This window comes from Schistocerca cancellata, chromosome 9 (genome assembly GCF_023864275.1).
Source record: "Schistocerca cancellata isolate TAMUIC-IGC-003103 chromosome 9, iqSchCanc2.1, whole genome shotgun sequence".
Taxonomy (NCBI): domain Eukaryota; kingdom Metazoa; phylum Arthropoda; class Insecta; order Orthoptera; family Acrididae; genus Schistocerca; species Schistocerca cancellata.
In genome coordinates, this window is record NC_064634.1 from 209,925,100 (window position 1) to 209,938,525 (window position 13,426).

Consider the following 13,426-nt stretch of genomic DNA (forward strand, 5'->3'; position numbering starts at 1 on the left):
GAATGTACTTACTGATACGTTACATCTGAAAGGAGCACTCTGAATTGATATGACCTCCCCTCAAATAAAAACAGTATGCATGGTCTGGAACTCAGATGTAATGAGATTTGTCGATAACGTGACGTCAAGTCCATACTATTTATGAACTTAACTCCTTGTAAACTGACCAATAATTCCTCCATTTGCCTTGCTCTGTTGCATTCCATCCCATTAATCTGATCTACAACCTTTAATTGTGCCTTATAATGGACTGTTCTAACATCTTCTCTATTTATTTACTCACACTTTCCTAAAGGGCTACAGGAATAGTGTGAGATTTTCTTGGAAAATGGTGTATCGTCATTGACATTCAATTCAGATTCATTCCACCATTCGCCACAAGCAAGAAAACCCCCTCGAAAACCTCAATCAGAACTTGGGAATGCGACGACACTGAACGACATGAAAAGCGCACCACATAGTAAATGATGTGTAATTATCTATATAATTAAAATATAGCAATTTATCCTATATTTTAGCACAGGATATGTCATTCGCATGTCATTGGCATTGCTTATTGAGCATACCATGAAGGGTCGACTGTTTATTGCAATAGCTTTGATTTATGTTTGCCAGGCAACCTGAAAAACAAGACACAGGATGAGAACGTAGTCTTTCGCGACGGCACTTACATATAAAACATTCTCGGTTTTCTTGCCGCGGCAAGACACAAGGCGTGAGGCAATAATGTTTTCCCGCTCTTGTAGCACTTATTGTCGTACCTTGTATTGTTCTCCTATCTATTGTGCGTGTTTGTAGGATCTTACTGTGATTATTGCGATCAGTTTACTGGTGTAAACATGTCGTTAAGATGTTATAAGGGTGGTTGAAGCATGCATTACCGAAGTGTTGAGAACTAAAAGTTACAAGAATGAACAGGAAAATTGGAGGCTATGGAATGAAATTAGAAGCAGGTCCGAAAAGAGAAACACCAGTAAGAGATGTTCACCTTCCACCACCTCAAGTTCTCCACAAACGTCACGTCATCGCCGTTGAAACACGAAGTCTTTTCAAAACGTTCGAAGGATCAACAGTTATAGTGCAGAACCGTCCGAAGAAGACTGGAAGAAACAAATCTTCAGTCCAGAAGACCTATTACAGGCCCAAAACTGACCAGAGCATACCACACAGCTCTGCTACATTTCGCAAGGGAATAGTCCACAACAATGGGAGGACGTGTTGTTCACCGATGAATCACGATTTGGCCTACGGTCAACTAAGAGCAGATAGAAGGTCTGGAGATGGCCTGGAAAAAATATTCCCCTTGCAATTTATCCTCCAGGACGCCTTTTCTTGGAGGTCCTCTGATGCTTTGAGCATGAATCAGTATGACTATTAGGACGCGTTTGGTCTTCATGGAGCATGAGAAACTTACAGAACATCGGTATGTGGAAGAAATTCTCCCGGACGGTGCTGTGCCTTTTGCTTCAATTGTTGGTGATGGATTTAGACTAATGCTTGACAATACACGCCTACACATTGGAAGAGTTGTGACAGAGTCCTCGGATAATGCTGAGAGTCATGCTATTGCTTGGCCTGGTGGAAACCCTGAGCATGTTCAGGACCAGCACTTTTCACAGACTCTACAAGGCCTATGGGAGACCCTCCTGAAGGAATGGGAGATGATTCTCCCTGAGGACATTGCAGTATTAATCAGACACGTGTGTGAAAGACTGGATGCCATGATTATTGTAAGAGGAGGGAATTGCACATGTTTGAAGATACGAAGAGATGTTTGTGAACGGGTGTATGAAATGTAAAAAAAAAAAAACAGAGATACATTACCTTCCTCAAAATTTGTTTGAAATGTGAATCCACTCGCCTTACTTCCGCATCTCTGGCTTAATTTGTTTATAATCGTCTTTTTTTCCGCTCTTAGATACCAAAATGGAACCTTACTATATTTTATCATAAAACAGTGAATTGGTCTCACAAAAGCGACTTGCATTGAAAGTAAAAAAAATGTATTTTTAATTTAACTCTGTTCCATACTCTTAAATAGGTAGATAGATTCTAGTTATCTAGGAAGCAGAACAGATCAGTAAGAGAGAAGAAAGGCATAATAGAAGGGATTTCACATGACAAAAAAGAATTTTTATAACAATAAATATATTTCAACGTAAAAAATATAAACACGATACCAGGAAACGTTCCATGAGACACGAACGATGGGAAAGTCAGAAATGATGCGATTAGAAGCATTAGGAATGACATATTAGCAGAGGATACTGGAGATCACATTGACTGCTCGCGTACAGAATTATGACGTCTTTTAACGAAACAACAAATGAAACGTCTAACAAGGAACATAGTGAACGAAAGATATATGACTGAAAAGCCAAAAGAACTGCCTAATATAGTGTAGGAATCCTGCGAGCACTCAGAAGTGCATCTACGCGGCGTGGTATGGACTCGACTAATGTCTGAAGTATTGCTAGAGGGAACTTACACCGTGAATCCTGCGAGGCTGTCCATAAATCCGAAAGAGTACGAGGGGTTGGAGATCTCTTCTGAACACCACGTTCCAAGGCATCCTATATACGCTCAATCATATTCATGTATGGAGTTTGGTGGGCAGCGGAAGTGTTTAAACTCAGAAGAATTTTACTGGAGGCTCTCTGTAGCAATTCTGGACGTGCGGGGTGTCGAATTGTCCTATTGGAATTGTCCATGTCCGTCAGAATGCTTAATGGACATGAATGGAAGCAGATGAGCAGACAGGATGCTTGCGTACGTGTCACCTGTCAGAGTCGTATCTAGACATATCAGGGATCCCATATCACTCCAACTGCACATGTCCCACACCATTGAAGAGCCTCCACCAGCTTGAACAGTTCCCTGCTGACATGCACGGTCCATGGATTCATAAGGTGTTCTCGTAGCCGTACACGTCCATCCACTAGATACAATTTGAAACGAGACTCGTCCGACCAGGCAACGTGTTTCCAGTCATGAACAGTCATCATCAGACAACATGTTTTCTGGCGAGGCGTAAAGCTTTGTGTCGAGCGGTCATCAAGGGTACACTAGTGGGCATTCGTCTGCGAAAGCCCATATCGTTGATGTTTCGTTCAATGGTTCCGACATTGACGCTTGTTGAAGCCCTAGCATTGAAATCAGCACCAATTTGCGAAGGGTTGCACTTCTGTCACGTTGAACGATTCTCTTCAGTCGTTGTTGGTCCCGTTCTTGCAGTATCGTTTCCGGCCGCAGAGACGTAAGAAACTTGATGTTTTATCGGATTCCTGATATTCACGATACACTCGTGAAATGGTAGTAAGAGAAAATCCCCACTCCTTCGCTAACTTGGAGATGCTGCGTCCCATCGCGCGTGCGCCGACTACAACACCACGTTGAAACTCACTTAAATCTTAATATTTGCCACTGTAGCAGCAGTAACCGATCTAACAACAGCGTCAGACACTTGTTGTCTTATATGGGTGTTGCCGAACGCAGGGCCGTATTGTGCCTGTTTACATATTTCTGTATTTGAATACTCACGCGTATTCAGTTTCTTTGGCGCTGAAAACCAAATGCGCTGTAGCTATAGCATGTCGTTAAAGGAATGGAGTAAGGAAATGGCTGAAAACTTTGTGAAATGTTTGATAAATATAGAATTGGTGCTTTATGATAGAACTCGTCTAATTTGTGTCAACGTAACGTCAATAACGCAAACAAAAAATGGCTCTGAGCACTATGAGACTTAACTTCTAAGGTCATCAGTCCCCTAGAACTTAGAACTACTTAAACCTAACTAACCTAAGGACATCACACACATCCATGCCCGAGGCAGGATTCGAACCTGCGACCGTAGCGGTCACGCGGTTCCAGACTGTAGCACCTTTACCCGCTTGGCCACACCGGCCGGCTAACGCAAACATGAGCAAAAGCAGGAGAATATGTTGTTTTGGTACTTGTCTTTCATCTAGGGGTCTACAGCCTCAAAAATCAAATTATACACTACGACGCATCACAGTATGAAGAGCAATCCTTAACACTGCGTAGTACCTGTTCAAGGACCGTTGGTGTGTCATCAGCTGGAAACCCAGCCTGAACTGTTTACTTGCTTGACGATAACCTTGAACGAGGTTACTGCTTTCCTCTGCGTTACGCACTCGTTCGCTGCGTCCGCTTTGTCTTCCCTCAAGCAAGAGATCATAGCGAACAAGTTAACTGTTACCCCTCGTCCCGGAGTCACGCTCCCGCCGGAGGTTCGAGTCCTCCCTTGGGCATGGGTGTATGTGTTGTTATTAGCGTAAGTCAGTTTAAGTTAGATTAAGTAGTGCGTAAGCTTAGGGGCTGATGATCTCAGCAGTTTGGTCCCATAAGACCTTAACACAAATTTCCAGTTTTCTTACGGACTCACGTACGTCCACTCTACCATATCGGCCGTCCATTACCTCGAGTACCATAAAATGGGGTGAATATCAACAATAGGGTGAACAGAAAGGGGAACTTACTACAAAGTTTTATGTTATCATGTCGAAAGACAAATGGGAATACCACCAAAAGATTTATTTGTCTGCTTCGGAAGTGGACCAATCTAAAACGGAAGTGATGAATTCCAAAGTTGGGGACACTGTCAGTTGAAGTTTTATTCACTCTATTCGAACACCGGATGTGGTGCTGAATTTTACTTCGACCTTTATTTGTAACAACCAATCTAAACAGTTTTTTTTTAATTTCAGCACATGGTAAGCAAATTTTCGGTCCTATTTCGTTAACCAAACGCTCGGTTTTGAGTTATACTTTCATCTAACTTGTGTTTCAGCTAATTGTAAAGGTAGAGTTATGTTTTCAGAATTTTTGGGATGAACAGAAATCGTAATCGTCCGTGTTTCTTCAGAAGAAGATCATTAATTTAACGGAAATGAAGAAACACTGTTACTGTTCTCAACTCATGATTGCTCGAGACAAAGCTTTACGCCTTTCCAGGAAACATGTTGCCTGTTGACGACTGGAAACATGTTGCCTGGTCGGACGAGTATCATTTCAAATTGTATCGTGTAAAGTTATGGAGACCACTTCATGAATCCATATACTTTAATCATAAAAATGTGGGGTACATCGATCATGAACGTGTCGAGATTTTTGCTAACAACGTTAAACAACGACTTGTCTTTATATAGTATTATGGACATCGTACATCTGTATAGAGAAAGATTAACAGTTTTAAGTGGGTATGGCAAACACTTGCATGTAAATTTTCGTGACGGCAGTGAGCAATCAGTAAAACTGAATGCAAGTAAAGCTTGTTGTTTAGAAGACAAAGGTTACAACGGTTCTGTTGATGATTTTTCTGAAAAACACAATAAAGATTAAACACGCTTATTTTGACAATGAGCAATGATACAACGGTTCTGTTGATGATTTTTCTGAAAAACACAATAAAGATTAAACACGCTTATTTTGACAATGAGCAATGATTTTCGAATCAATCAGATGTTGTTCGAAAGCTCTTCGTTATTTCTGGGGGGTACGATTTATAGATGTAAAGTCATCATTTTTAAACATGTTGGGACTGTCTTAATGTATTAACAAACAAACCATGTTCAGCAGTTTAATGTTACGACATACTAATAAGAGATATAAAAATTTTTATTTGGAAAACAGGAAAACCACAATTCGTGCAATATTTTCAGGTTTTCTATTGAATAAAACTTTTGTTGGACCACAAACATTTTGTATCTTATTCTTCTAGATCTAAAACAAATTTTGACACGTTTTTGTTCACCGCAAAGGACAATAAACATAAAAGTAATAAGAGTAACACCGCTGCTTCGATTCATCCCCCTCTGTGGGGTGAATAGAAACACTACATCTCATATTTTGATGTTATAAAAGAATGGGCTACGACCGAAATCTAATAATTTGTTTAAAATTAGTCCGGGCTTGTAATCATATACAATTCTGCTTTTGATGTCTACTTTTAAAATTGTCAGATTTTCTTTTAATGTTGATAACTGTTTCTGTTCAGTCATTCTTACGGTATTTTCTTCCCGCTACAAACGGTAGTGAATGACTTGGGTCTACGTGACAAAAATAATCTAACAAGGAAACAACACACTCAGTGAGCCACCAAGTATGTTTTCTTATACCTCTCATCCACACTTGTGTCACTACAATACATCCTGTTCATTCGGAAAGGAACAATAATAACATTGATAATCGTAATGGTACATTCCAGGTGGGGTACATACGAGGTATAATTCGGAATCATGATGAAATGAATATTATGTGCGCGTCACACTGATACCTATCATAGTTGGAACAACGAGTCCTCCCTTGAACAAGGGTGTGTGTGTTGTCCCTAGCGTAAGTTAATTTAAGTTAGATTAAGTAGTGTGTAAGACTAGAGACAAATGACCTCAGCAGTTTGGTCCCGTAGTAACTTACACAAATTTGCAATATCTATATATATAACGAACACAAAGAACTACCCTCGAGCCTGCGAGAACAAATATTTTCCTCTCCTACCACGAGAAAACGAACGTTATTGTCACAGAGCTGCAGAAGGACATAGACACGGCTTGTTTGGATGTTTTGATGGTTATTTCTAGGTATGGATCAAGAGTACTTATCCAAACATTGAAATAGCTTTGGATTCTTTAGTTAGGGTAAAGTGAACAAGTTAAATTCAAATCGACTGAAGGCCGAACACTTAAAATTCCAAAAAATTATTTTTAAAAAAATACCACACTCCTTACGTGAAACAGTTCTTTAATTTAGGCTGAAGGCCTTAAGAACAAACAACTGAAATTCAAACTGGCTGAAGGCTGAAGACTTAAAAATTCAAAAATACTTTAAAATGGCAAAGGACTTACGTGAAACAGTACTTTAAACTAGGCTGAAGGTCTTAAGAGTAAAACAACTCTAATTTAAAACAGAAAACCGGCTAGAAGCCATGCAAGTACCAACAACAAGAACAGATTAAAAAAAAACAACGCAGTACACACAAGGGTGCACAGATGTTCGAGCGTAGGCCTGTGATTCAAACACCAACGTTCAGTTAGGTGAGACAGGCAGTCGGCCCAACCATCCTCAATCCGACGGCAACCCAACGGACGGACCGTCAACAGACCAATGTTCAAGGTGGTTTCCGCTCCACACTTACTCTAAGGTTACGCTCCGTACTCGCACCAAAATTCCAACCATGCTGACAGCAGAGACTGTAGAACCAAAGAGAACTGTTCACAGACGACTCGGAAGGTGTGGAGAACCCGAAAACCCACGTAGTTTAATCAAACGACCAATTAACTCATAGGCAGAACGCCGACAACACTTAAATAAACTTGTCAGGGAAAATCATATAACTACAGACAACCCACGAACATCTGCATGTGGACTAGACGATACTAACGGCAGTGACTGTGCAGTAACGAGGACGAACTACGAGTCGGCGAACACAGCCAACCCATTAGCAATCGCCAGCCAAATACACGTCGTCTAACAAGACGACCGACCGACGGTCAACCACAGTCGTCCCCACTCAAAATACGCTCCTGGAAATAGAAAAAAGAACACATTGACACCGGTGTGTCAGACCCACCATACTTGCTCCGGACACTGCGAGAGGGCTGTACAAGCAATGATCACACGCACGGCACAGCGGACACACCAGGAACCGCGGTGTTGGCCATCGAATGGCGCTAGCTGCGCAGCATTTGTGCACCGCCGCCGTCAGTGTCAGCCAGTTTGCCGTGGCATACGGAGCTCCATCGCAGTCTTTAACACTGGTAGCACGCCGCGACAGCGTGGACGTGAACCGTATGTGCAGTTGACGGACTTTGAGCGAGGGCGTATAGTGGGCATGCGGGAGGCCGGGTGGACGTACCGCCGAATTGCTCAACACGTGGGGCGTGAGGTCTCCACAGTACATCGATGTTGTCGCCAGTGGTCGGCGGAAGGTGCACGTGCCCGTCGACCTGGGACCGGACCGCAGCGACGCACGGATGCACGCCAAGACCGTAGGATCCTACGCAGTTCCGTAGGGGACCGCACCGCCACTTCCCAGCAAATTAGGGACACTGTTGCTCCTGGGGTATCGGCGAGAACCATTCGCAACCGTCTCCATGAAGCTGGGCTACGGTCCCGCACACCGTTAGGCCGTCTTCCGCTCACGCCCCAACATCGTGCAGCCCGCATCCAGTGGTGTCGCGACAGGCGTGAATGGAGGGACGAATGGAGACGTGTCGTCTTCAGCGATGAGAGTCGCTTCTGCCTTGGTGCCAATGATGGTCGTATGCGTGTTTGGCGCCGTGCAGGTGAGCGCCACAATCAGGACTGCATACGACCGAGGCACACAGGGCCAACACCCGGCATCATGGTGTGGGGAGCGATCTCCTACACTGGCCGTACACCACTGGTGATCGTCGAGGGACACTGAATAGTGCACGGTACATCGAAACCGTCATCGAACCCATCGTTCTACCATTCCTAGACCGGCAAGGGAACTTGCTGTTCCCACAGGACAATGCACGTCCGCATGTATCCCGTGCCACCCAACGTGCTCTAGAAGGTGTAAGTCAACTACCCTGGCCAGCAAGATCTCCGGATCTGTCCCCCATTGAGCATGTTTGGGACTGGATGAAGCGTCGTCTCACGCGGTCTGCACGTCCAGCACGAACGCTGGTCCAACTGAGGCGCCAGGTGGAAATGGCATGGCAAGCCGTTCCACAGGACTACATCCAGCATCTCTACGATCGTCTCCATGGGAGAATAGCAGCCTGCATTGCTGCGAAAGGTGGATATACACTGTACTAGTGCCGACATTGTGCATGCTCTGTTGCCTGTGTCTATGTGCCTGTGGTTCTGTCAGTGTGATCATGTGATGTATCTGACCCCAGGAATGTGTCAATAAAGTTTCCCCTTCCTGGGACAATGAATTCATGGTGTTCTTATTTCAATTTCCAGGAGTGTAGCTTTGGATACTTTAGTTAGGGTAAAGTGCACAAGTTAAATTCAAATCGACTGAAGGCGTCACACTTAAAATTCCAAAACTTTATTTTTTTAAAAAAAACCACAGTCCTTACGTGAAACAGTTCTTTAATTTAGGCTGAAGGCCTTAAGAACAAACAACTGAAATTCAAACTGGCTGAAGGCCGAAGACTTAAAAATTCAAAAATACTTTAAAATGCCAAAGGACTTCCGTGAAACAGTACTTTAAACTAGGCTGAAGGTCTTAAGAGTAAAACAACTATAATTTAAAACAGAAAACCGGCTAGAAGCCATGCAAGTACCAACAACAAGAACAGATTAAAAAAAAACAACGCAGTACACACAAGGGTGCACAGATGTTCGAGCGTAGGCCTGTGATTCAAACACCAACGTTCGGTTAGGTGAGACAGGCAGTCGGCCCAACCATCCTCAATCCGACGGCAACCCAACGGACGGACCGTCAACAGAACAATGTTCAAGGTGGTTTCCGCTCCACACTTACACTAAGGTTACGCTCCGTACTCGCACCAAAATTCCAACGATGCTGACAGCAGAGACTGTAGAACCAAAGAGAACTGTTCACAGACGACTCGGAAGGTGTGGAGGACCCGAAAACCCACGTAGTTTAATCAAACGACCAATTAACTCATAGGCAGTACGCCGACAACACTTAAATAAACTTGTCAGGGAAAATCACATAACTACAGACAACCCCACGAACATCTGCATGTGGACTAGACGATGCTCACGACAGTGACTGTGCAATAACGAGGACGAACTACGAGTCGGCGCACACAGCTAACCCATTAGCAATCGCCAGCCAAATACACGTCGTCTAACAAGACGACCGACCGACGGTCAACCACAGTCGTCCCCACTCAAAATACGCTCCTGGAAATAGAAAAAAGAACACATTGACACCGGTGTGTCAGACCCACCATACTTGCTCCGGACACTGCGAGAGGGCTGTACAAGCAATGATCACACGCACGGCACAGCGGACACACCAGGAACCGCGGTGTTGGCCATCGAATGGCGCTAGCTGCGCAGCATTTGTGCACCGCCGCCGTCAGTGTCAGCCAGTTTGCCGTGGCATACGGAGCTCCATCGCAGTCTTTAACACTGGTAGCACGCCGCGACAGCGTGGACGTGAACCGTATGTGCAGTTGACGGACTTTGAGCGAGGGCGTATAGTGGGCATGCGGGAGGCCGGGTGGACGTACCGCCGAATTGCTCAACACGTGGGGCGTGAGGTCTCCACAGTACATCGATGTTGTCGCCAGTGGTCGGCGGAAGGTGCACGTGCCCGTCGACCTGGGACCGGACCGCAGCGACGCACGGATGCACGCCAAGACCGTAGGATCCTACGCAGTTCCGTAGGGGACCGCACCGCCACTTCCCAGCAAATTAGGGACACTGTTGCTCCTGGGGTATCGGCGAGAACCATTCGCAACCGTCTCCATGAAGCTGGGCTACGGTCCCGCACACCGTTAGGCCGTCTTCCGCTCACGCCCCAACATCGTGCAGCCCGCATCCAGTGGTGTCGCGACAGGCGTGAATGGAGGGACGAATGGAGACGTGTCGTCTTCAGCGATGAGAGTCGCTTCTGCCTTGGTGCCAATGATGGTCGTATGCGTGTTTGGCGCCGTGCAGGTGAGCGCCACAATCAGGACTGCATACGACCGAGGCACACAGGGCCAACACCCGGCATCATGGTGTGGGGAGCGATCTCCTACACTGGCCGTACACCACTGGTGATCGTCGAGGGACACTGAATAGTGCACGGTACATCGAAACCGTCATCGAACCCATCGTTCTACCATTCCTAGACCGGCAAGGGAACTTGCTGTTCCCACAGGACAATGCACGTCCGCATGTATCCCGTGCCACCCAACGTGCTCTAGAAGGTGTAAGTCAACTACCCTGGCCAGCAAGATCTCCGGATCTGTCCCCCATTGAGCATGTTTGGGACTGGATGAAGCGTCGTCTCACGCGGTCTGCACGTCCAGCACGAACGCTGGTCCAACTGAGGCGCCAGGTGGAAATGGCATGGCAAGCCGTTCCACAGGACTACATCCAGCATCTCTACGATCGTCTCCATGGGAGAATAGCAGCCTGCATTGCTGCGAAAGGTGGATATACACTGTACTAGTGCCGACATTGTGCATGCTCTGTTGCCTGTGTCTATGTGCCTGTGGTTCTGTCAGTGTGATCATGTGATGTATCTGACCCCAGGAATGTGTCAATAAAGTTTCCCCTTCCTGGGACAATGAATTCATGGTGTTCTTATTTCAATTTCCAGGAGTGTAGCTTTGGATACTTTAGTTAGGGTAAAGTGCACAAGTTAAATTCAAATCGACTGAAGGCGTCACACTTAAAATTCCAAAACTTTATTTTTTTAAAAAAAACCACAGTCCTTACGTGAAACAGTTCTTTAATTTAGGCTGAAGGCCTTAAGAACAAACAACTGAAATTCAAACTGGCTGAAGGCCGAAGACTTAAAAATTCAAAAATACTTTAAAATGCCAAAGGACTTCCGTGAAACAGTACTTTAAACTAGGCTGAAGGTCTTAAGAGTAAAACAACTATAATTTAAAACAGAAAACCGGCTAGAAGCCATGCAAGTACCAACAACAAGAACAGATTAAAAAAAAACAACGCAGTACACACAAGGGTGCACAGATGTTCGAGCGTAGGCCTGTGATTCAAACACCAACGTTCGGTTAGGTGAGACAGGCAGTCGGCCCAACCATCCTCAATCCGACGGCAACCCAACGGACGGACCGTCAACAGAACAATGTTCAAGGTGGTTTCCGCTCCACACTTACACTAAGGTTACGCTCCGTACTCGCACCAAAATTCCAACGATGCTGACAGCAGAGACTGTAGAACCAAAGAGAACTGTTCACAGACGACTCGGAAGGTGTGGAGGACCCGAAAACCCACGTAGTTTAATCAAACGACCAATTAACTCATAGGCAGTACGCCGACAACACTTAAATAAACTTGTCAGGGAAAATCACATAACTACAGACAACCCCACGAACATCTGCATGTGGACTAGACGATGCTCACGACAGTGACTGTGCAATAACGAGGACGAACTACGAGTCGGCGCACACAGCTAACCCATTAGCAATCGCCAGCCAAATACACGTCGTCTAACAAGACGACCGACCGACGGTCAACCACAGTCGTCCCCACTCAAAATGTGTGTGTCGGCAATCGTCGGGCAGATGATGGTTATACGCACCTTTCTGACGCTGCATGCCCCACTGGTGCTACATCGCGACTGCGCCAACCGACCAACTGCTACACATCAGCACGGAAACAGCACTAAAATAACTGGGCAGTCGACATCACAAGCTATACACAATATCACAAACACCTGGACGAAGAACGCGACCAATGGTAAAAGCAGTGACTATGCAGTGACGTGGTCGAACCACGAGTTGAGACACACACATCGCAAACCCATAAACGATAGGCGATCAATCATATCATCGGATAAGAAGAGCAACCAACGATCAACCAAGACCGTCCCTATTGAAACTATGTGTGCCGTCAACGGTCGGGCGAGTCATGGCTATTCAAACCTCACTGCCTCTCCAACCCGACAGGCTCCAACCGTGTCCCAACTGTCCGACTGTCGGGGCCGAATGTGCTGGCGCGTTGCAACTCACTGCCTGATAAGAAATAACTCAAAACACATGGCAACCGAGAAGTAATAGCAGTCAGCAAAGATAATACGCCAGGGCTTATATCGATAAGCGCTGCTGCTGCCGCTCATGGGCAGGCGAGGCAGCAACTCAGTAACACCAGTAATGAATTAACAAAACGAGGTGGCAGTACAGCAAAAACAAAATGTAAAAGAGAGAGATGGCACGAACATGAGCCACGCCTGGCTCACCTTCCAAGACCCAGGCAATCATCATAGGTCGTACCATTCGCTCCTTTTGGCTCCTTGATTTTTCCCTTACCCTCTGTGGCTGTCCTGTCTGCCTCTCCCCCACCCTCACCTGCCTTGGACTCATCATTGACTGTCACCTCACCTGTATCCCTCATCTTCACTTTATCCAATCCAAAGGCCACAACAGTCTCTCTGCCCAGACATGGGGTTGAACCCCTCTACAATCCTCCACACCTACAAATCCTTGATCTGTCCCATCCTCTCTTGTGCCAGTCCCGCCTGGATGTCTGCCTTCCCCCCCCCCCCTCCCAAATTCTATAAGTCCCTCCAGATCCTTGAGCGCCATGCACACTGCCTCGCCTTTCATATACACCTCCTGTCGCCCACATGGATCCTCTATGACCTGATTCCGTTCCCCCATCTGCTCCTTTTCCTCGAATATATCCGAGTCCTCTACACTTCCCAGAAACTTTATCCCCCCCCCCCTCCCCCATCCCCTTGTTGCTCCTCTCCTGTCGAACCCCTGCCTGCTGCAGCACC